The sequence below is a fragment of the Elaeis guineensis genome, chromosome 15 (genome assembly GCF_000442705.2).
Source record: "Elaeis guineensis isolate ETL-2024a chromosome 15, EG11, whole genome shotgun sequence".
In the NCBI taxonomy this organism is placed as follows: domain Eukaryota; kingdom Viridiplantae; phylum Streptophyta; class Magnoliopsida; order Arecales; family Arecaceae; genus Elaeis; species Elaeis guineensis.
Genome location: NC_026007.2, coordinates 41,016,297 through 41,043,154, shown reverse-complemented (window position 1 = coordinate 41,043,154; position 26,858 = coordinate 41,016,297).

Genomic DNA, 26,858 nt, shown 5'->3' with positions numbered 1-26,858 from the left:
AAGGAAGATTCTCAGATCACTGCCAAGAACTTGGGAAGCCAAGGTGACTGCCATCCAAGAAGCAAAGGACTTGAACACTCTATCTCTAGAAGAGCTTCTTGGATCCTTGATGACTCATGAACTTAGCTTGAAGCAACATCAAGAGGATGAAGTCAAAAAGAAAAGAACCATTGCCCTCAAATCCACAACTTCGCCTGATTATGAAACGGATGACTCTGAAGATGAAGATCAGGATGAAGAGATGGCTCTCATCACCCGGAAATTTAAGAAGTTTCTAAGAAAAAGGAAACAGGGGATGAGAAAAAATTCACAAAAGGGGATCAAAGCAAAGAAAAGGAGAAAGATCAACCCCCTATATGCTACGAGTGCAAGAAGCCGGGACATTTCAGATCCGAATGTCCACAACTGAAGAAAGGTCCCAAAAAGTTCAAAAAGAAGGCAATGATGGCGACCTGGAGTGCGAGTGATGACTCAAGCTCCGACGAGAAAACCTCAACAGAACAAGCCAACCTGTGCCTGATGGCACATGAAAATGAGGTAACTTCTGAATCCACTAGTGAATTTACTTTTGAAGAATTGCATGAAGCATTCTATGATTCAATTGATGAATTAAAGAAACTAGGGAAGAAAAATAAAGAGCTGAAATTAGAAAATCAGTCCTTAGTGAAACAAGCTGAAAATCTTTCAATTGAAAAATTCACCTTGATTCAAGAAAATCAAAACTTAAAGGATGAAATGAATAAGCTGAAATCTATAGTAGATAAGTTCACCTTAAGTTCAAACAAACTAAATATGATCCTTGAAAATCAGAAAGCTATATATGATAAGGCTGGACTTGGTTATAAACCCCTGAAGAAACAAAAATTTCTGAAGGATATTTATTCAAGTAACGAGTCTACAAATATTACTTGTTTTAAATATGAAAGAATAGGACATAAATCATGTTTTATTAACAAATATGCAAACACAAAGAAAATATGGGTTCCAAAAGGAACCATTCTGACTAACCTGAAAGGACCCAAGAAAGGTTGGGTACCTAAGACAGAAACGTGACCTTTGTTTGCAGGTGTGTCTAGCATCCCAAGAAGGAAACAGGAAATGGTATCTTGACAGCGGATGCTCGAGACACATGACTGGTGATGAATCACAATTCATTACGCTTGATGCTAAGGATGGAGGGATGGTCACCTTTGGAGATAATGGCAAAGGAAAGATCATCGGGATAGGTAACATTGGTATCACTCCCTCCAAATACATTGAGAATGTTTTATTAGTTAAAGGTTTAAAGCATAACTTACTTAGCATTAGTCAATTCTGTGATAAAGGGTATAAAGTAAGTTTTGAATCATCTGTTTGCATTGTGACGAGTCCTATTAACGATGGCATTAAATTTATAGGACATAGGCATGGCAATGTTTATATGGTAGACTTGAATGATTTAACTAAATTAGACATGCAATGCCTAGTTTCTTTAAATGCTAAAATAAATGAGACTAGTTGGCTGTGGCATCATAGACTTGCATACATTAGCATGCATTCTCTCTCAAAATTAATTAAAAAGGATTTAGTTCTCGGTTTGCCAAAACTAAATTTTGAAAAGGATAGAATTTGTGATGTATGCCAATTAGGTAAACAAACTAGAGTATCATTTAAATCCAAAAATACTGTTTCAACTTCTAGACCTTTAGAGCTCTTACATATGGATTTATTTGGACCAACAAGAACCACCAGTCTAGGAGGAAAATGATATGGCTTTGTAATTATAGATGATTATTCTCGTTTTACTTGGGTTTTTTTTTTAGCTCACAAAAATGAAACTTTTCAAATTTTCACGAAATTTCATCGAAAAGTCACTAATGAAAAAGGGTTTTCAATTCAAAATATTAGAAGTGATCATGGAACAGAATTTGAAAATCATGACTTTAAAAATTTTTGTGATGAAAATGGAATTGGCCATAACTTTTCTGCTCCTAGGACACCCCAACAGAATGGGGTAGTAGAAAAGAAAAACAGAACCTTAAAAGAAATGGCCCGTACTATGCTTTGTGAAAGCAACCTTCCAAGATATTTTTGGGCAGAAGCTATTAACACAGCATGTTACATTTTAAATCGTGCTTTAATTAGACAATTTTTAAAGAAAACCCCCTATGAACTTTGGAAAGGAAGAAAACCAAATATTGCATATTTTCATGTCTTTGGTTGCCGATGTTTTGTATTAAATAATGAAAAAAAAAACTTGGTAAATTTGATGCAAAATCAGATGAAGCAATCTTTCTAGGTTACTCCTCCACTAGTAAAACATTTAGAGTGTTCAACAAAAGAACTTTAGTAGTTGAGGAGTCCATACATGTTGTCTTTGATGAATCTAACGATCTTCCTTCAAGGAAGAATGAGGGTGTTGATGATGCAGATCCACTAATAGAAGGTATGAAGGAGATCACTCTGAAAGATTCAGCAACTCCAAAAGACAAGGATCAAGAAGACGAACAAAATGAAAGAGGTGAAGAAATTCAAGAACAATCTCAAGGTACAAATGACCTACCCAAGGAATGGAGGTATGTTCACAACCACCCTAAGGAGTTAATTATTGGTGACCCTATGCATGGGGTAAAAACACGTTCTTCACTTAGAGATGTACTTAATCATTGTGCTTTTGTATCTCAACTTGAACCTAAAACTTTTGAAGAAGCTGAAAATGATCATAACTGGATTAATGCTATGCAAGAAGAACTTAATCAATTTGAAAGAAATAATGTTTGGACCTTAGTGACAAGACCTAAAGATTATTCAATAATTGGCACAAAATGGGTCTTTAGAAACAAATTAGATGAGCATGAAAATATAATTAGAAATAAAGCAAGACTGGTTGCTAAGGGATATAATCAAGAAGAAGGAATTGATTTTGATGAAACCTTTGCACCTGTTGCTAGATTAGAAGCTATTAGACTTCTACTTGCATATGCTTGCTTTATGAAATTCAAATTATTTCAAATGGATGTTAAAAGTGCATTTTTAAATGGATATATTTCTGAAGAAGTATATGTAGAACAACCCTCTGGATTTGAAAATCATGCTTTTCCCAATCATGTCTTTAGATTAAATAAAGCTTTATATGGTCTAAAACAAGCACCTAGAGCATGGTATGAAAGGCTAAGCAAATTTCTACTAAATAATGATTTCTCAAGAGGCAATGTAGATACAACCCTATTTATTAAAAGAAACCAAAATGATATGCTAATTATACAAATTTATGTTGATGACATAATTTTTGGGTCTACTAATGAATCCCTTTGTCAAGACTTTGCTAAGCTTATGCAGGGAGAGTTCGAGATGAGCATGATGGAAGAACTCACCTTCTTCCTCGGACTCCAAATCAAACAATCAAAAGAGGAAATCTCCATCATCCAAAGCAAGTACACCAAAGAACTACTCAAAAGATTTGGAATGGAGAACTGCAAACCAATTGGCACACCAATGAGTCCCTCAAGTAAGCTTGACAAGGATGATGAAGGTAAAAGCGTAGACTTAAAATACTACAGAGGTATAATTGGTTCATTATTGTATTTAACTGCAAGTAGGCCTGATATCATGTTTAGTGTTTGCTTATGTGCAAGATATCAATCTAATCCTAAGGAATCTCATTTGAATGCTGTTAAAAGAATCCTTAGATACTTAAATGGTACACAAACTATAGGGTTATGGTACTCTAAGGACTCACAAATTAATTTGTTAGGATATTCAGATGCTGATTTTGCTGGATGTAAATTAGATAGAAAAAGCACAAGTGGAACTTGCCAATTTCTTGGAGTAAACCTAATCTCATGGTTTAGCAAGAAACAAAATTTGGTGGCACTGTCTACGGCTGAAGCCGAATACATTGCAGCCGGAAGTTGTTGTGCTCAAATCTTGTGGATTAAGCAACAACTCGAAGATTTTGGAATCAAACTTAATGAAACACCAATAAGATGTGATAATATAAGTGCCATAAATCTATCTAAAAATCCAATTCAACATTCAAGATCCAAACATATTGAAATAAGACATCATTTCATAAGAGAACATGTTCAAAACAAAAATATAATTCTTGAATATGTTTGCACTGAGAATCAATTAGCTGATATCTTTACAAAGGCCCTCAGTGAGGATAGATTCTGTGAAATTAGGAGAAATCTAGGAATTCTAGATCCATTTGCCTAAAATTTCTCAATTTTCAAAGAATTGATTAGAGCTCAATTTTCAACATCCATCCTGGTCCCAAAAGCTCAGATTTATCACTCTAAAAACTTATCATTGAGCAAAATTCCTTCTCCCAAAATTTTGAATTTTTCTGGAATTTATTTGTATTTTTTCTGAATTTCTGAACTTCATGAGTCGACCCCCATGAGTCGACTCAATGGCAAACTTGTAAATCCCACAAACTTCCCACGGGTTCATTGTTTTTATAAGGGTTACTGTTTGTGAGACGACTCATCTTCCCATCGTTCATCTTCCAAAAGCCGTCTTCTCCAACTCTTTTTGCTCCAAATCCAAGGATTAATTTCGAGGCAATTCTCCCTTCTCCTCTCCACCAAAAATCGCCTCCTTGGAAAAGAGATTTCTCGTGCTTTCTCGCATTGCTCGGCGCGGGTGGAACGTGCCCTAAAACTTCACCGTTCATTCAAAATCCACTTCTTTTCTCCACCAAAATTCCTCTTTACTCTCTTGTGATCCCTCCTCCTCTCAATTCAAGTCTTCTTGTCTGCTACTTTATTGGATATGGCTCCAAAGATGAAACTTCCCCAAAGAAGGAAATCAATCCGTGAGCCTGAAGAAATTGTCCGAAAGAAAAGGCATGCTCAGTCTTCCAGTGTTCTCGCTCCAGTTTCAGTACCTGCTCAAGGTCTCTCTCAATCCTCCATAAGCCCCAGTGTAAATCTTCTTTCTGATAGAAAAGTAGAAACCGGGAAAAACATAGATTTTCGGTTCTTTGAGAAAGAAGGCTTTACTTTTGCTACCAAGATCAAAAATCAAGGATGGGAACTTTATTGCTCTCTTAAGGAAGTCACCTATGTTGACCTTGTTAGAGAATTCTACCAAAACCTACATTATGGAAACGGGTCAGTGACTTCAACAGTCAAAGGGATTGACATATGCTTGGATTCTAGGATATTGGAAGATATACTTCAGTTGCCTAGTGAAGGATACTCATATATGGAACTCCCAATTAAAGAAGAAGGGATCAGAATTATCTTAGGAGAAGCTTTTTCAGGAAAATTAAACAAACTGGAAGCAAAGCTATTATCCATTGAGATGAGGATCCTGCATCAGATTGTAACAAAACTCTTTTTTCCTAGGAGTGGTAGACATGACTTACTGTCTGGCAGAGATGTATGTGTCATGTTTCATATCATCACTCAGACCCCCCTAAACCTCCCTGCACTTATGATAGAGGCCATGAGAGAAACTTTGAACAGATCCAAGGCACACATGCCTTATGGTATGGCCCTTACTAGAGTATTTAGGAGGTTTGGAGTTAGCTGCGAAGGGGAGACACCTACCAAGCTCTCACATGTGGACACTTTCAACCAACACAGCCTGCACCGAATGGGAATTACAAAGACTGTTGGTGGTTGGATCAAGGGCTCTGAAGAAAGAACTGAGGAGAGAGTTGAGGAAAGAGCTGAAGACAGAACTGAAGGCAGAGTAGAAGAAGAAGGTCCATCTTCTCCTGTACATGACTTCAGGGCAGCTTCACCAGATACCCAGTTCATTCCTGATACTGAGGCTGGCCCTTCTGAGTTTACTAGGATGCCCACACCAGTGTTTCAGCCAGAGAGCAGAGCACCTCATTCAGAGTTCAGACTGGCTGACGATCAGATCGAGCATATTTCACAGCGTGTGGCTTCTTTACTGTCTAGCCAGTGGGGTAGTACTTCTTTTGCACCTGGAGCTACCTCTTCTGATCAGACCATTACTCCCCACATCTCCACTGTATTTTAGATGATATCAGATCAGTCCATCAGGATACAGCAGCTTGAGGACACAGTCTGGAGACTTACTGGCAGAGTTCTTGACTTGCAGGGGCAAGTCCTTGCATTGGCCCATCCCCAGCCACAGGAGTCTACTATTGAGGTCACAGACCTCACTGCAGAGGCTGGCAGGCTCAGAGGAGCACTAGAAGGTGGATATGAATTACTGAGGAAAGAGATCCGAGGATCGAGTGAGCATGCTACCACCCAGTTCACTGCTCTACTTCAATCTATTTCCAGAGCACTGAACGTACTTGATTCTATCAGACTCATGGTATCAGCCCTAGCATCTCAGCATTCTTAGCCACCCAGTTCATCTCGCCCTCCTACTCGTGGCAGAGGCAGACGGGGTAGAGGACGCACTTCTGATCCATCATCTCCTCACCCTATATCTGATGACTCCGATCATTGACTTATCTTGATCTTTACTAGGTCCTAGGAGTTAGTATCTTGTTCTAGGATCTATACCTTGGGGCCATGTATTGACAATTAGCTGGTTGATTTTTATAAGTTGAACTATGTATTGAAACAATTATGATATTAATGGAATCATCTTTTACCTATATTTCTACCTCTTTGTAATGATATCGATCATATTTTGGTTATATATTTTCTTCTTGTTGAAATATTATCTTCTCCTTGTTGTTGTTTGCTGTTGATAATTGCTATATTAAGGGGGAGCAAACATCTGTGAAAAACTCTAAAGGGGAAGAAATTAAAGAATGTTTCAGAAAAAAGAAGAGTTAACTATGTTTGATGATGTCAAAAAGGGAGAGAAATTAAACAAAAACAAAAATTGAAATTAAACAAAAAAGCAAAACCCTAAATTATGAGAAAAAGGGGGAGAAATTAAACAAAAACAAAGATTGGAAGATTAAAATAAATATTGGAGAAATTAAACAAAAACAAAGATTGGAAGATTAAAACAAATATTGGAGAAATTAAACAAAAACAAAGATTGAAAGATTAAAACAAATATTGGAGAAATTAAACAAAAACAAAGATTGGAAGATTAAAATAAATATTGAAGAAATTAAACAAAAACAAAGATTGGAAGATTAAAACAAATATTGGAGAAATTAAACAAAAATAAGGATTGAAAGATTAAACAAAACCTTGAGAAATTTGGTATCAGACAGAACTTAAAGCCATCCATCAAAAGCAAAATCATAAGTATAATGCAAATAAGTATTTTTTTTTTTGCTCTGATATATTTCAAAATTCAAACTTGCTCTGATACATCTTTTGAAATTTTATTCACCTTGATACATCTTAAGAAATTTGTTTTACTCTGATACACCCTACAATTTCTTTTAACTTGCTCTGATACATGATAAAATTTAATCCGATACAGTGTGAAGGTTTCTCTGATAAATTATAACATTTGATCTGATACAGTGAGAAAGTTTCTCTGATATATTATAACATTTGCTCTGATACAGTGTGAAATTTTCTCTGACATTTGCTCTAATACAGTGTGAAATTTTCTCTGATATATTATAAAATTTTCTTGCTCTGATATATTGTAAAATCTTTTCTGATAACATTGTAAAAAAATTATTTTTCTTGCTCTGATACATTGCAAAATTTATTTCTCTTCTCTTGCTCTGATATATCTTGAACTCAAAATGATCTAATACCCTTTTCAAATCTTTAAGAAAATGGACAAACTATTTTTGCATTTATATTACATGCCAAAAGAATCATACTCTTTTCAAGCATATACACCTATAATGGATTCTTTTGAAATTAATGCATTAACATAAATATTTTTGTTCAAATATTTTGTCATCATCAAAAAGGAGGAGATTGTTGCTCCTAGATTGATTTTGATGATTACAAAGCAGATTGAAGGGATACAAATAATTTTAAAATGAAAAAGACCTTATGCTCTTCAAGGGCAAAATCATAATTTCACTAAAATACTGATTTGATAGTACCATTTGGTAGAATAAATGATTTGAAATCTATTGATGAAAATTTCATTATGTTTGGACTTATATTTTTGAAGTTATGAAGGTTTGGAGTGCATGAGTCGACTCATGAGTCAACTCATAGCACTGTGAGCTGATTGGCACGCAAAAATTCTCCTTGGCACGCTAGTTTTCTGGCTTGGCACGACCTGTGAGTTGACTCATGAGTCGACCCACAAGGCATGAGTCGACTCATGAGTCGACCCCTGCTAATTTGAGCCAAGAATTTTCAGAAACGCATTCTCTGGTTTTTGCAACAGAGGTCGACTCATGAGTCGACCCCTGAAGCATGAGTCGACCCCTGCGACGGGAAATGTCAGCAACGGCTATTTTTTTTGTCCGTTTTAATTATCATTTATGCTTCCTAAAAATCCTCTAACGGCTCTTTATCTACCTAAATTGTTTTCTCTTGCTTCTAATGCTACAAAATACTTTAAATGGTGAAAGAAATTGCAGATTAAATAGCGGATCAAACGTGAAATCAAAAGAGACGAGAAGAAGTGAAGAACAGAAGAGAGGATCTGAAATTTGCAAGAAAAAGCCTGAGATCAACGAAAAATCCAAAAAGAAAAAGAGAGAGGATCCACAATATACCAGAGAGAGTGTGAAAGAGAAAAGCAAGAGCTTTCAAGGAAAGAATTCTTCACGCCTATTGTTTCAATCTTGATCTAGAGATCGTTCAAAGCTTTCAAGAGATCTTCAATCAACAATCAACCTCTTCTCAAGCATTCAAGCGTTCATCCACTTTGAAAAAATCTGAAAAAGGGGTTCTTCATTTGAGTAAAGCTTTTATTGTTATATTCGCTCATTTAAGGAGCTGTTATTGTATTAATCTGTGCTCAAAATTTTCTAACTCTTTGTGAGTTTTTGTTCTTGTTTTTGGAGGATTTCCAAAACAAGGAAAGGTTGATCCGAACCTGAAATCGGAGTGTTTTGGATTTACTTGTACCCGAGAAATAAGTGATCTACCTTGGGATAGCTAGTGTCGGAGTTTCCGACGTTTTGTATTCGGGTTGAATACAAAGGATAGTGGATTGAAATTCCAAAGTAGGATCTTGGGGAGTGGATGTAGGTGCAAGGTTAGCACCGAACCACTATAAATCCTTGTGTTTGTGGTGTGCTTTATCGCTTTATCTTATTTCTTTATTATATCCTTGCAATACTGCTTTAGGTAATTAATATTGATTTAAAGTCTTTGTTTTGTTCTTCATAAGTAATCAGTTGGGCTTAAAATTTTTAGAAACCCAATTCACCCCCCCCTCTTGGGTTGCATAGCTGGGCAACATCGGCCACAGCTTTGATCCTTCATCAGCTCGAGGATCTTCATCGACATCCTCCTCTCAGGGCTCAATGATCTAGATGTGGGATGATGCACATGTGGAGGAGGTCGTGTAGAGGCTTTGGAGCCAACGACCTCAGAGCTTCCTATATGTTGTCCACAATACGATCATTGAGATTCTCTAAGATCTACTTCTGCATGATCAACTAGACTCGTTGTCACAGCCATCATAGCAGATAAGTCTATTGATAATTATCTTACTTGTTTTAATTTTTTATATTTAGAAGCTTCATATATTTAGGCTTGAATCTGAAAAAGAGATATAGGAGGTAAAAATTTATTCTAACCATCCAAATGATGGGCCAGAGATGTCTATAGCTCTGTATCATCGAATGAAATCTGTAGGAATAATCTGTTTGAGAATCTTAGTATATCAAAATATACATCTCCATATCAATATATGCATTTTTATATCGAAACTTATTAATAATATTTTATTCTTTTTGTTACAGGATGTTGAAATATCTAGCTCTCATCCACCAGCTGTTGGAGAGGACGTACAGGAGGAGGAAGATGAGGAGGATCATACATGATTTTTTTTGATATGTATGTAATTTTGATACTTGTAAGGCAGTATCTATATATAAAATTATATAATTTATATTTTTAATATAATATAATTAATTTTATATTTATAATTGTGTTATATAATTGTTATCTTATCTATAACATATTTTAAAAAAATTATTGCTCATTACTATGATTAAAGTAGATTTTAAAATATTTAATTATATTTTTTTTAAAAAAATTAAAAATTATTAGCGATGGTATTAGTGATGCAAATTACTATCACTAATAACTTTTTAAATTTTAATTAAAAAATTAAAAAACTATTAGCGATGGTAATAGCGATGAAATCACTATCACTAATAGCTTTTGAATACTTTAATTAAGATAAAAATTAAATTTTATCACTAATACTATTGTTAATTATCATTATTAGTGATGGTGTATTTGCCACTGCTAATAATGTTAATTAGTGATGAAGTTATTTTTGTCAGATTTTTAGCGATGGCAAACTGACTATTAGTGATGGCTAATATAACTATTAGCGATGGCAATTAGCCATCGTTAATAATTTTTTTTCTTGTAGTGAAATATCTTGATCATGTAGTATGCGGATGACACTTGACTGATGATCAAGGCAAGCAGGCATCATGCCTCAGTTTTGAAATTCATTCTTTATGCCTTCGAGCTATCTTCGGGTTTAAACATCAACTATCACAAAAGCAATTGGTATACCATTGGAATCTTAGAAAGAGAGAGCACAATCATCGCCCAAATTACTGGTTGCACCTACTCAAAGCTACTAATGACTTACTTGGGAATTCTGCTCCGCTACTACAAATCATCATCAAGTGATTGAAGATTCCTAAAAGAGAAAATAGAGAGAAAGCTAGCAGCTTGGAAAGGTAAGGTTCTCTCTCTTGATGGATGCTTAACCCTTGTCAACTTAATGCTCAATTTGATTCCCATCTAGTGGATGTCCTCACCATTGATATGATAAGAAGTATTAAACAAAATAGATAAGAAATGAAGGATTCTTTTTGCAGAAAGGGGACAATAATGCAAGGGAATTCATGTCTGGTCAATTGGAAATAGGTTTGTAGACCAAAAATTTTCAATGGACTAGGAGTTATAAATCTAAAACTTCTAAACATATGTCTATTATAGAAATGCTAGTGGAGTTTCTATAATGAATAGAACAAAGGGTGGAGGATCCTAATATGATATTTGTATTAGCAAAATGCCATCCCAAGCTAGAAGGATGGAAGGCTTCTGAAATTTGCTCATCGATCTGGAAAAGCATTGTGAGAGGGAGTGCCTTCTTCCACCAGAATATTTTGTTCGAGCTCAAAGATGGGAAAGAACTTTTGTTTTGGCATGATCAATGGTTAGAAGGCAGGCCTCTCAAAAACATCTACCCGGTGCTATTATACTTCACTTCAGTCCCAAATTTGTTTGTAAAAGAATTTAAAAATTCTTTAGATATCAATAGCATTTTCAAGGAGGAAGCTTTTACATTTTTGGAAGAATCTCTACAAGATTTTAGGCATTGCATGGACAATATAACTCTCACAAGGCAACCAGATAGAGCAAAATGGAAATGGAATGTAAACGGCCAGTTCATTGTTAGAGAATGCTACTTATTCCTAAGCAATGGTGGTATTTGCTCATCATTTGCAAAGAAAATTTGGCGAACTCCCATCCTAAAGAAAACAAAGGTCTTCAATTGGCTGTTGTTCCATAATAAAATCCTAATAGTAGAAAATTTGCAGTGGAGAAATGTTCGACCTAGTCATGACCACCTAATGTGCGGTTCTGACTTTGAAACTGTAGGAAACCGACAGGCATTTCAAGCATGCTTTTTAAAAATTTTAAAGCAGAAGATAGATCAGATTAAACTATTTAATCTAATAAACATACTTTAGATCTAATCTTAAATACCTACCATAGGATCTATAACATGTTATATTGTATATATGAGATTTGAAAATAAAAATTTACATGCATGATCATATCAAACATGCAATAATAGATCACATCTGCACCATAGATCGTATCTATAATAAATATGGGTTCAAAACTTATCACCTAAGTGTGGATAGTAGATCACCACATCTGAATATTGTAGTCCTGTTGGTTACTCACAGCCGCACAAGGTGTCCGACCTCTATAGATCATCCACTCGAAGCTCTATGTTGATCAATCTCTCTGAAAGTGCTAGCTCGCACGAAGATCCTATTGATGGCTGATCTGGACCTCTCTTCAAATCTCTCAGAGTCTTCTGAAACTGAAGATAGACAAGGAGGAGGATGTGGTGGTGGAAAAAAAGGAGAACTATTTTCTCTCTTAGCTTTTTTCTCATCCAAAACCCTAGATTTGATCTAGGATCTCATCTTAGAGGAGTCGGCTATCCACTATGCACCCTTGCCAAAACAAAGCAGCGCCCACCCCAAACCTCACACCCAAGAGAAACCCTAACTCACGATGAATGATCATCTAAATTTTGTCACTCAAAACTCAAGGGTTTTTAAAGTTGGCGTGGAGATGAGGATAAGACCTAGTTCAAATCAAATTTGAACTAAGATAAAGATCAAGTTCCAAGTTGAATTCAAATCCAATTTGAATTCAAATTGAACCAGATTTTATCCTCATCCATTAGGGCATGGAGAAGGAATGAAAGCTTTGAATTATCATGGAGAAACTTCATGCAAACTCTAAATTTGTGTGAAGTGGACATGGGTGGTCAGCGCTAGGAAGTGTCCAATGAAATTTGGACTCTAGGGTTTTATCCATTTAGGTCTCCATCCTAATCAAATTAGGTTAGATCCAATTAAATAACATAATCTAATCTAATTAGGTACCATATGAACTAGATTAAATCCTAATCAAATCAAAATTTAATGGAACCCAACTCCTAATAAAATCAGAAATCAATCACCCTTATCGATTAGGTCATCTCACAATCTAATCGGATCAAACCTAATTGAATCCAATTCAATCAAACTTGACCCAAACCATATTGCTCAATCAAATTGAGCTAATCAGTAATCTAATTGCTAATCAATTCTCCTATAATTTACTAACTCTTAGTGAATTAATTTATTGTAACTTTTGCATAAGGCTAACCATCAATCATATTGATGATTATATCCTCAAATGATTCTCAATCGTTGATCAGCCACTTGATCAGATAGTAACTTTTTTTGAGTGTGACCCTATAGGTTCAAACCTAAGCTGGTAGCATAGAAATAAATTTTTTTACTAATCAATGTGACCATCTAGTAATGGTATCCGATGTCCGGATAGATCGAATATTTATGAAGTAACATTCAAGAACCCTGGACTATGGTTACCGTATAATTCATCCCTTTGACCCTTAGCACTTAGGATGACTCAAAGTTAAACTATCAACTCTTAATTAGTACATCCATAATATGTCTCAACCTTATAAATCCTATGACTCTCACAAGGACTATCCTGGCCAAGGTTTTAGTGAATTGAAATACAATATAGTATTAACTCTTGAAATCAGAAGAAGTCAATCCCATCTTGACTCACACACCAACTTAACAAGTATTTGATTATGTCCAAAAATCTTTCATCACTGAATTAAAAATTTAGGTAGTCTGACACCAAAGCATAGTGATTTGCTTGCAAGTCACTGTGGTGATCTCAGGTCGGAGGTGTTAGATGTGTGCCCTAGATGCCAGAATGGCTGACACATTCCTGTACAAATGTAAGGGTAAATTTATAATTTTGACTATAAATAAATAAAAAGATTATCTACTATCATATTGTGTACATTATGTCTGTGATACATCCTTTGAGTTAGTAGGAATGTTAATTCACATTTTCAAGAGTTAAAAATTTAAAGCATGAATTTACATAACTAACTCATAAACAGCTCCTGACCATAGGATCATCATGAAGATGGTGATCGATCTGGAAGGTTGGTGTACAATCGCTTCCTTAGGATAGATATGTCTTGAGTCTACAGTGTGGAGACACCAGAGCGAGAGTATAGATATTCATTGAGAATGAGAGTACTGAGCGTGACCACCACGAGCAGTCATAAAGAAGTCTACCTTCTCGTCGATGACTATTTCGATGCTGCAGTTGTGTGTCTAGTTCTTTGACCTGAGGTACATCGATAGTTTACCTTGAGTGTGTTATAGTTTAACTACACTATAACTTGATCTCCTAGTCATTCGAAACCCCGAGGTATATGTTGGCTGTAGTATATTCATTGTAGGAACCAAATCGCACCAAGAAGGGATCTATCAACCTCGGTAGATGAGAGGAGTAGTCCTATGATGATCGAAAGATCAAGTCCTTAAGCCCATGGCCATGGTAGAGTGAAATAATAAAAAATAGTTTTTCATTAGGGTTGCACATCAAACTCGGATCAATCGATTGATTCATATGATTGATATTAGGTTTGACGAGTTCACCTTAACCCTAATTTAGTCGGGACTCATGATAGAAGAACTCAATCACACAGGTAGCTGCACCAAGAGATTCATCTTCATTTCTGATGGGTTGCCACCATATACTGCTAGATATCACTAGTGAATTTTGAGAGCAATTAGAATGATCTTGATGATCGATCATTCTAATTGTCTAAATCAGAAGAGTTCTGATCCATTGAAAGGAGTTTCGATGATGTCGATGATGAGATCACGACATGTCTCATTACCATATGGAAATGAACCTAACTAGGTCATACAAATAAGAGTTAGGGTCTGGATGTCATCAATTGAGCTAGCCCAATTCGATTGATTTAGATTAGATCCAATTATGTTCAAGAAAATCGTGCTAGCACATGATTGAGCCTAACTTTCTCCTCGTGTAATCTTTTCTATCTCGACTGAGCCAAATATGATTTGACTCACCCAGAGAATCTTGAGAAGATTTCTCACAGTCTGACTGGAGCCAATCCAGCTCAGAAAGAATTTATCTTAATTCATGAGATGAATTTAAGACAACACCTGCTAATTCCTATCATCTGCCATTTTCATTTTAGGATATTGGTCAAACGTTGACCCATGGACCTTGGACTGAAGGCCACTTGGAAAGAGGTCATTGGAGATTTTTTATGGAGTGTCTACCTACTAAATTGGGCCTTAAAGTAGGTGCCATATTTAGATTGGACGTGCGCCCCAAGTGGATAAGGATAGAGTCCCATGAGATGAGGACTCTGATCCCTTGATCAACTTGTACTGTGGGGTGCAAATCTCGCTGTGCTTATCTAGTGTTGGCACCAACAGTAGGAGGGATTGTGGAGATTCTTATCTGATATGATCAGATGATATTACTCCACCAATCAAATTTTTTTTAGAATTAATTAGAATTTTTTGATTGATCGAATGATGTGGCACTGCATGACGCAACAGGGTCTATTTAAACCCTGTCTGCGCCTACGGTTTAGAGGCTCTGCATAATAACCAACAAAAGCCTGAATCCTCTCCACTTCTCCACACCCCTTCTTCTCCTTTCCTTCCCCTCTTCACGTCCAAGAGGTTGGGCATCTATCTGGTGCTTGTCCAAGGCGTGGTGGCTTCTTGATTAGAAGGCTGTAGAGATTTGTCGAGAAGCTATTGCTCCAGCTTCAGAAGATCTTTTGAAGATCTTCCAGATCAGATCCAGATCTAATTTTTGGAGCAAAGATTCATGAGGAGAAGACGACCCAGATCCTGCTCGAGTGGATATCGGTAGATGTTAGATGTGTGCCCTAGATGCCAGATTGGCTAACACATTCCTGTACAAATCTAAGGGCAAATTTGTAATTTTGACTATAAATCAATAAATGGGTTATTCTTCTATCACATTGTATACATTGTGTCTATGATACATCCTTTGAGTTAGTAGGAATGTCAATTTATATTTTCAAGAGTTGAAAATTTAAGGCTTGAATTTACATAACTAACTCATAAACAACCCCTGACTATAGGATCATCACGAGGATGGTGATCGATTTGGAAGGTTGGTGTATGATCGCTTCTTTAGGGTAGATGTATCTTGAATCTATGGTGTAGAAATACTGGAGCAAGAGCACAGGTATTCATTGAGAATGAGAGTACTGAGAGTGACCACCTCGAGCAGTCATAAGGAAGTCTACCTTCTCATCGATGACTAGCTCGATGTTGCACTTGTGTGTCTAGTTCTTTAACCTGAGGTGCATCGACAGTTCACCTTGAGTGTGTTATAGTTTGACTATACCATAACTCAGTCTCCTAGCCATTCGAAACTCTGAGGTGTATGTTGGCTGTAGCATATTCATTGTAGGAACTAGGTCGCACCAAGATGGGATCTATCAACCTCGGTAGATGAGAGGAGTAGTCCTATGATGATCGAAAGATCGAGTCCTTAAGCCCATGGCCATGGTAGAGTGAAATAATAAAAAAAAAGTTTTCCATTGGAGTTTCACATCAGACTCGGATCGATCGATTGATTCATATGACTGATGTTGGGTTTGACGAGTTCACCTTAACCCTAATTCAGTCAGGACTCTTGATAGAGGAACTCAGTCACACAGGTAGCTGCACCGAGAGATTCATCTTCAGTTCTGATGGGTTGCCACCACATACTGTTAGGTGTCACTGATGGATTTTGGGTGCAATTAGAATGATATTGATGATCGATCATTCTAATTGTCTGAATCAGAAGAGTTCTGGTCCATCGAAAAGAGTTTCGATGATGTCGATGATGAGATCATGACATATCTCATTACCATACGAAATTAAACCTAACTGGGTCACACTAACAAAGGTTAGGATCTGGATGTCATCAATTGGGCTAATCCAATTGATTTGGATTAGATCCAATTAGGTTCAAGGAAATCGTGCTAGCACTCGATTGAGCCTAACTTTCTCCTCATGTAATCTTTTCTGTCTCTACTGAGCCAAATGTGATTTGACTCATCCAGAGAACCTTGAAAAGGTTTTTCTCAGTCTAAATAAAGTTTGTCCAGCTCAAAATAGGCTTGTCTTAATTCATGAGATGAATTTAAGACAAGCACATGCTAATTCCTGTCATCTGCCAATTTCATTTTAGGATATTTGTCAAAAGTTGACATATGGGTCTTAAATTGAAGGCCACTTGGCAAGAGCTTATTGGAGGATTTTTGTGGAGCCAAACCACATCAAATTGGGTGCCATAATCAGATTATGGCACGAGCCCAATTGGATTAAGTGGGTGCCCCAAGTGGATAAGGTTGGAGAGTCTTGATAAGATTGGACTCTTTAGCGCCAACCTCTCTTTGTCCTTATCCAGTGTTGGTGCCAACTTTGAGATAGAGGCTTGGGTTCTTATCTGATGTGATCAGATGATATCACTCTACCAATCAAAATTTTTCTAGATTAAATAAAATTTTTTGATTGGTTGAATGATGTGGCACTGCGCAACATACAGGGTCTATAAAATCCCTGTCTCTGCCTAGGGTTTAGGAGTTTCTGCTCAATACCTAGCCAAAATAAAAATCCTCTCCTCTTCTCCACATCCTCCGTGCTCTCCTCTCTCCCCTCTTCACATCCAAGGAGTTGGATGTCCATCTGGCAAAGGTCCAAGGCATGGTGATGTTGGGAAATGTGTCCCAAAAAGCCAATCGTCAAGCTGTTGATGGTTGAGCAACCAAGTATTGTAATTGATTTGTTAATAAATAAAATATATTTGACATTTTTATCATAAGCTTTCATCTTCTAATGAACTCTGTTGTTATGATGAAGTCCTTAGGACTATTTAGATTCGATAAAGAGAGGATTTATCGATTAGTCCTTAAAACTGTTCACGACCAAATGATAGGCTGTTAATAAGGACGACAGCTTCTATCGAGCATAGGTCGCTGTAGGCCATATGGGTTGGTTGTCCTCTTAACCAAAGAGTGTAGAGACACTGGTATGGCATACAGGTGAGATGTAAAGGTACATCATCATTGAACGTGACCAACTTCAGAGCATTCTGCTGTCGAGAATGTCTCTGATGGGATATAGGTATAAGTGTCCCTTAGACTTGAGATCACCTCAGTGACTTGCAAGCAACTCACTGTGCTTTGGTACCGGACTAACTGAATTTCTAATTCAGGGACGGAAGGCTTCTGGGCACAGTCAAGTACTTGCGAAGTCAGAGTGTGATCGAGATGGGATTGACCACTCCAAGAGTTGGAGAAGAATGAGTCACTGTATTTCAATTTAGCAAAACCTTGGCCAGGGTAATCCATCAGATGGATTTGATATTTTGAAATACAATGTGGACAACCTGATCAGAGTTGACAGTTGAGCTCTAGGGTGTCCTATGATCATTTTGGTCAAGGGGATGAATTATATGAAAACTATATCCGCATGGGTTCTAAGGATGTTGTTCTACACATTCGACCTATCCGGACGTCGGGTACCATGGCTAGATGGTCACTTCGATTGGTATAGAAATTTGTTTCTATGCTACCGGCTTAGGTTCGGACCTATGAGGTCACACACATTAGAGTTCATGATCTGATCAGATGGTTGATCAACGATTAAGAATCATTATAGGGTTAAATAATCAATACGATTGACATTTAACCCAGTGCAAGTGTTGCAGGAGGATCGATTAGCAATTTGATTGCTAATTGGCTTAATTTGATTAAGCCAATGGGCTGAGATTAAGTCTAATTAAATATGATTTAATTAGATTTAGTTTGGACTTGATTGGATAAAGTCCAATTGGTTTATTGGATAAGCCAAGTGCAAGGAAAGACTAGTCCTAGTTCAACTAGGACTTGGGTTAATCTAATTTCTAATTTGATTAGAAAATTAAATCAGATTTAAATCTAATTTAATCTGATTAAATTAGGTTCTTAATTAGGTTAAGACCTATTTTAATTGGGTTGATCTAATTTTGATTTGATTTGGTTTGGGAAACCAAATTAAAACAAGTTATGAGACAGAATCCTAGTAGGACTAGGATTCCACCTTGCGCCACATAAACCTTCTCCACGTCCTCTCTCTTATTCAACGCCAATCTCCACTTATTTTGTGTGACAAAAGCCCTCTCCCAGATCTCTCCCACGTTCACAAAAGGTCTCCTCTCTTCTTTCTTACATGGAAGGTGATTTGGATCAAATCTAAAAGGAATAAGTTTGGATTTCGAATTCTATGAGATAGAGTTTTAGAAATCCAAAACTCTTTCAATTTTGCACCGAATTTATCCAAATTTTTTTTAAAATTTTTATGGATTTTAGGGTTTATATTGTACACCCTTTTCTAGTAATCCATGCACAAAAATATGGAGGAGGTGCTCAAGAGTTGGGCGTCCCTTTACTTGCCATGTTTGGATAAGCCTTGACTAGGTGTTTGACCTAGACAAGGACTCTATCATATCTCTCTATATAAGACGAGTTTCTTTGTGAAATTTTAAAGAGAGATAGATATTTGAGAGGCCTTTCTGCCATCTAAAAATCAGAGAGAAATACCTTTAGGTCATGGAGATATAAAAGATGCAAGTTTGGGTGTCTAGAGAGAAAAACGTGAAGAAGAAGAGGGTCTTCTTCTTGGGTTTTTGTTTTCATATCTTTCCTCCCTCCATCTTGAGTTTTCTGAGAGTGTCTCAGATTTGAAACTCCTCCTTCTACTTTTCATCTTTGGAAGAGTCCAAATCAAGAAGAAGGAGGCACCTGATCAACCATCAAAGAAGGATCAGCGCAGTACTAGCATACTGTGCTGATTTCCTGAAGCAGGACTTCTGATCGAGATTCGTGGGCTCGTGTGGACGACTCCTAGAGGCCGGATGCGTGTGCAGCTTGCAACATCATCCTTAAGCCCGGATCAGCGAGGTTAGAGCGTCTAACTTGCAAGGTAATAGATCTGATCTATTATTTAATACATACATTAGATGTAGCTAGTATAGAAACATGTTGATATGATCAACATGTAGTTCATACTATATTTATATATATTTTAATTTTTGATTTAATGCTATATAATAATCATGTAATAGGATCTTAGATCTAGGGATCTTCTAATCTTAGAAAATAAATTTTGATTTATTTTAGTCTTCCGCTGTATGATCTTGAAAAAGTTTCAAGATCTAACCCTGAAACCCTAGATACGGTTCCTACAATTGGTATCAGAGCCAGGTTCTTTATTACATGATTATTTATACATGCTTAGATTATTTTTTAGATTAGATCTAATTTATAATCTGATTATTAAATCTGAAATTAAAATTTTAGATCAATCACAAACTGCAAGGTTGTCCTGCTGTAAGGTTTACCCCTTACAGTGCAAAGGTTGTCCTAGTTTGTGTAGATCTATCTTTAATCATAAATTTGTTAGATATGATCTAGATTAAATTTATGATTTATTAGATTTAAAAGTTGTTTAAATCTGAAATAAAATCTCTTTGTTAATAATTTTTATGCAAAGAAATTATTTAAAGTTGAAATTATTTCATTTACATGAACCTGTTTAGATTAGATCTAAAGTAGTTTCATGTTTATTTCACTTGCATCTTGATTATGAATCAAACATGCAATATGATTGGTAGAATCATATTATAAAATTATTTTACAAATATGAAAATTATTTTTTTGAAAAGCCGAACCCAACCCTCAGCCCAAAACTTAATTAAGAATTAAGAAGTTGTTTGATTAGGTTCTAGGATTGTGAATTGAAGAACCTAAGACACAAATCATAACACATTGGGTTAATGGGTTAGTGAAAATTAGGTCCATTAATTGGGTTAGACCTATGGTTAGATTAAAGATGGACTTAATTAGAGAATTGACTAAATCTAATCAATTGTTGTCTTAGGTTAGATCAAGGATTCTCTAGATCAATTACAATAGTTGTAGTTGGTCAAGTCCATGTCTTTAACGAGAACCAAATGGACTTGATTCTTGGCTAAGCGGTCTAGCACGAACTGTTAGGTTGATCTAATCGAAACTAATTAAACCAGTTGGTGTCTAAGGTAAACCAGACCGGTGGTTTTTAATTGGGAGCCCGCTTACCTGGCCATTCATGATGGTGTCTAAGGCAAGTTTTGGCAGACCCTCCCACTGATCGAACTTACCTGGCCTCTTGGTGAAATTATGTTTTGATCGGATCACTTGACTATTCGAGCTGACCCATGTCAGCTAGGTAAATCAGTGTGACTGATTTAGGTGCTCCTAGACCAGCCCTTTTAATGGTCTCCCTTAAGCTGACTTGGTGAAGTCAGTGGGAGGATCATGATAAGCTGGTTCATCTGACCTCATCCTCTATATTATTTAATCCTCTAAAATTATTAGGTCCTTAAAATGATAAAGTTATGGAGATAACTGAGTCATAGCCTCCCATTAAGGTGTTTGATAATGAGTCCACGAACTCAATAATCATTGCAGACCCAAATACCTGGTGCTTGTTGACTAATGGAATTATCACTCATCATATGATAACTTGGAAGTGTCTCTCTAATGGTGGTTAGGTGAGCCAACCAAAGTTGGGCTTAATCATTCGTTGGTTAGATACACCAAGTATGATCATGTTAATGGTTGGACCTAACCGGATCCTTACAGTGGAGGCCAAAGCCTACTGATTAGGTTTCTGGGGCAAAATTAAAATTACTAGAAATTGTTTAGAGAAATAATTGGTTATGAACCTACCCTTAGATGTACATGGGTTGGCCAACCAAAGTTGGGCTTGTGTGCAGTCTAAGTGGATTCTAGTACCCACTAAGGAATTAGGATAATTCTTCGAGTTGGAGGTAGAGGCTACTAATTCGAATAAAATAGTGGGAGAAACCTTTTGATTAAAGTCTAAATCTTGAGGTTTAATAAATCAATTACTAATTAGGTTATGGTTCTCCTTTGTGCAAATATGGCCACTTCCCTATCGCTCCGATCATTGTTGGACAATGATAAGTTGGTGGGACCCAACTTCGGTAGCTGGTATCGAAAGTTGAAGATAGTCCTGAAGCATGAACGGATCCTATATGTGATAATGGATCCTGCACCTGAGGAGCCAGCTGTCAATGCACGTGGAACAGTCAGAGACACTTACCAGAAGTGGCTCAGTGACCGGACCACGGTGCGCTGTATCATGCTGACTGCTATGAGCGACGAGTTCAGTCGCAGATTCAAGACGGCTCAGCCAAAGGACATGCTTCAAGTGTTGGAGGATGCCTTTGGCACACCCGATGACGTGGAGAGGCACAAGACTAGTTGTGCCATCTTCAACGCCAAAATATGGGATGGAGTCTCTATCACTGATCATGTATTGTACATGATCGAGCTGATGGAACGATTGAGCAAGCTCGGCTTTCCCTTGCATGAGCAGCTTGGGAAAGATGCAATACTGAACTCGCTGCCCAAGTCTTGTCTCCCATTCCTCACTCATTATAGAATGACAAAGCCTGAAATAAACTACCATGGATTAATGGGGTTGCTTCAAAACTTTGAGAGGGATCACCAACTCCTCAAGGAGTCGGTGAACTCAGTGAACTCAGTGGGAGGTTCATCTTTTGGTTCTCGACCCTTTGAGAAAGGAAAGAAGAACAAGAAGAAGAAAGTCAAGAAGGTGCAAGTTCAGGCTGGGACATCTGTGCAGAGCCAGACCAAAAAGATCAAGCCTGATAAGAGTCTATTCTACTGGCAAGCACCCTAGATTAGATAGTGTGTCAAATATCTACTTATGGCATTGGAGGCTAGGTCATATAAATAAGAACAGAATAAACAGGTTGACTCAAGAGGGAATCCTCAAAGTCAGTGATTGTGAATCACTTGCAACCTGTGAGTTCTGTCTTCTTGGTAAAATGACCAAGTCACCTTTTACTGGAAAAGGTGAGAGAGCTACTGAGCTCTTGGGCCTAGTACATACTGATGTATGTGGGCCCATGAGCACCAGTGTAGAGGTGGATATTTCTACTTCATAGCTTTCACGGATGACCTATACCTATGGATATGTCTATCTGATGAAACATAAGTCAGATTCATTTGAAATGTTCAAACGATTCCGAAGTGAAGTGGAAAAACAAACTGGGAAGAGTATTAAAACTCTTCGATCTGATCGAGGAGGAGAATACCTTTCTAGTGAGTTTCTCACATATCTAAGAGAGAATGGGATTTTCTCCCAATGGACTCCTCCAGGAACACCACAGCATAATGGTGTGTTTGAAAGGAGGAATCAGACTTTGTTAGACATGGTCCGATCCATGATGGGTTTTTGCTAGCTTGCTGATATCCTTCTGGGGATATGCACTCGAATCGGCCTGTTATCTGTTAAATAGGATTCCAAGTAAGTCTGTAATTAAGACTCCATATGAGATATGGACGGGACGTAAGCCAGCACTTTCACACCTTAGGGTCTGGGGGTGCCCGACCTATGTCAAACGATTAGTCACAGACAAACTTGGACCTAGGTCTGACAAATGCTCATTCATAGGGTACCCCAAAGAGACAAAAAGATATTTTTTCTACCATGCTGATGAACAAAAGGTGTTCGTCAGTCTTAAGGCAATCTTTTTAGAAAAGGAGTTCCTTGGTGAAGGAACCGTTGCCTCTAAGGTTGAACTTGATGAAGTTCAACAGGTAGAAGGACCGACACCAATAGCTGAACCTGAGTCGGATATGATTAGATCACATCCGGAGCCCAATATACCTGCACCATTAAGGCGATCTGGTAGAGTACCACGTCAGCCAGACAGATACTACAGTTTCTTGGTCCGGGACGGTGATCCCATCGAACTTGATGAGAATAATGAGGATCCGATCACCTATATGGATGCTATGCAGAGACCTGATTCCGAGAAATGGCTTGAAGCCATGAAATTCGAAATGGAGTCCATGAAGGTCAACGATGTATGGACATTGGTTGACCCACCTAAAGGGGTTAAACCCATTGGGTGTAAATGGGTCTTCAAAAGGAAGAGGGGCACAGACAGAAAGGTGGAGACCTATAAAGCCCGTCTGGTTGCCAAGGGGTATCGTCAACGTTATGGTATTGACTATGACGAGACATTTTCTCCTGTGGCAATGCTCAAATCTATTCGGATAATGCTTGCAATAGCTGCCCATCTAGATTATGAGATCTGGCAGATGGATGTAAAGACAGCTTTTCTTAATGGAGAGCTGACCGAAGAGGTGAATATGATACAACCTGAGGGGTTTACATCCACAGATGAGTCCAAGGTGTGCAAGCTTCAGAGATCCATTTATGGATTGAAGCAAGCTTCTCAGAGTTGGAACATGCGTTTTGATAAGGTGATCAAAACGTATGGCTTCATTAAGAATGGAGAAGAGCCCTGCATCTATAAATGGGCAAATGGTCCAGTTGTGGTATTCCTTATCTTGTACGTGGATGACATTCTCTTAATCGAGAATGACATCCCCGCACTACAGGGAATAAAAGTTTGGTTGTCATCACAGTTCTCCATGAAGGACTTGGGTGAAGCATCCTACATCCTAGGGATGAAGATCTATAGGGATAGATCTAAAAGGATGCTTGGGTTATCCCAGTCCATGTACATAGATACTGTGCTGAAGAGGTTCAGCATGGAGAATTCCAAGAAGGGCTATCTACCGATAGGCCAAGGAATTTCTCTCTCTAAGAAGGATTGTCCGACAACTCCTGAAGAGAGAGAGCATATGAGTAGAGTCCCATATGCTTCAGCCGTGGGATCTATCATGTACGCCATGACATGTACAAGACCAGATGTGGCATACTCACTAGGAGTAGTGAGTAGATACTAATCTGATCATGGAGAAAACCACTGAAAAGTGGTTAAAGCCATCCTTAAGTATTTGAGAAATACTAAGGACCAATGGTTGGTTTATGGCGAGTCAGATCTGAAACTTGTGGGGTTCACAGACTCCAGCTTCCAATCTGACCATGATGACAGCAGGAGCGTGTCGGGTTATATCTTTACTCTGAATGGTGGAGTCATCTGCTGGAAGAGTTCCAAGCAGTATACTGTGGCAGACTCTGTTTGTGAAGCGGAGTATATCGCAGCATCAGATGCCGCGAAGGAAGCTGTGTGGCTGAGGAAATTCATCAATGAGCTCGGAGTAGCATCCTCCTTCGATGGTCCAGTCCTGCTCTACTGCGACAGCACTGGTACCATAGCTCAGGTGAAGGAACCCAAAGCACATCAGCGGACGAAGCACATCTTGCACCGCTTCCACCTGGTCCAAGAGATCGTGGATCGAGGTGACGTCGACCTTCAGAAGATCGACGGAAAGGAGAACCTAGCCGACCCCTTCACTAAAAGCCTGGCAATAAAGGAGTTCGACAACCACAAGTCGAAGATGGGTATTAGATACTGTGCCGAGTGGCTTTAGGACAAGTGGGAGTTGTTGGGAAATATGTCCCAAAAAGCCAATCGTCAAGCTGTTGATGGTTGAGCAACCAAGTATTATAATTGATTTGTTAATAAATAAAATATATTTAGCATTTTTATCATAAGCTTTCATCTTCTAATGAACTCCATTGTTATGATGAAGTCCTTAGGACTATTTAGGTTCGATAAAGAGAGGATTTATCGATTAGTCCTTAAAACTGTTCACGACCAAATGATAGGCTGTTAATAAGGACGACAGCTTCTATCGAGCATAGGTCGCTGTAGGCCATATGGGTTGGTTGTCCTCTTAACCAAAGAGTGTGGAGACACTGGTATGGCATACAGGTGAGATGTAAGGGTACATCGTCATTGAACGTGACCAACTCCAGAGCATTCTGCTGTCGAGAATGTCTCTGATGGGATATAGGTATAAGTGTCCCTTAGACTTGAGATCACCTCAGTGACTTGCAAGCAACTCACTGTGCTTTGGTACCGGACTAACTGAATTTCTAATTCAGGGACGGAAGGCTTCTGGGCACAGTCAAGTACTTGCAAAGTCAGAGTGTGATCGAGATGGGATTGACCACTCCAAGTGTTGGAGAAGAATGAGTCGCTGTATTTCAATTTAGCAAAACCTTGGCCAGGGTAATCCATCAGATGGATTTGATATTTTGAAATACAATGTGGACAACCTGATCAGAGTTGACAGTTGAGCTCTGGGGTGTCCTATGATCATTTTGGTCAAGGGGATGAATTATATGAAAACTATATCCGCATGGGTTCTAAGGATGTTGTTCTACACATTCGACCTATCCGGACGTTGGGTACCATTGCTAGATGGTCACTTCGATTGGTATAGAAATTTGTTTCTATGCTACCGGCTTAGGTTCGGACCTATGAGGTCACACACATTAGAGTTCATGATCCGATCAGATGGTTGATCAACGATTAAGAATCATTATAGGGTTAAATAATCAATACGATTGACATTTAACCCAGTGCAAGTGTTGCAGGAGGATCGATTAGCAATTTGATTGCTAATTGGCTTAATTTGATTAAGCCAATGGGCTGAGATTAAGTCTAATTAAATATAATTTAATTAGATTTGGTTTGGGCTTGATTGGATCAAGTCCAATTGGTTTATTGGATAAGCCAAGTGCAAGGAAAGACTAGTCCTAGTTCAACTAGGACTTAGGTCAATCTAATTTCTAATTTGATTAGAAAATTAAATCAGATTTAAATCTAATTTAATCTGATTAAATTAGGTTCTTAATTAGGTTAAGACCTATTTTAATTGGGTTGATCTAATTTTGATTTGATTTGGTTTGGAAAACCAAATTAAAACAAGTTATGAGACAGAATCCTAGTAGGACTAGGATTCCACCTTGCGCCACATAAACCTTCTCCACGCCCTCTCTCTTATTCAACGCCAATCTCCACTTATTTTGTGTGAAAAAAGCCCTCTCCCAGATCTCTCCCACGTTCACAAAAGGTCTCCTCTCTTCTTTCTTACATGGAAGGTGATTTGGATCAAATCTAAAATGAATAAGTTTGGATTTCGAATTCTATGAGATAGAGTTTTAGAAATCCAAAACTCTTTCAATTTTGCACCGAATTTATCCAAAATTTTTTTAGAATTTTTGTGGCTTTTGGGGTTTATATTGTACACCCTTTTCTGGTGATCCATGCACTAAAATATGGAGGAGGTGCTCAAGAGTTGGGCGTCCCTTTACTTGCCATGTTTGG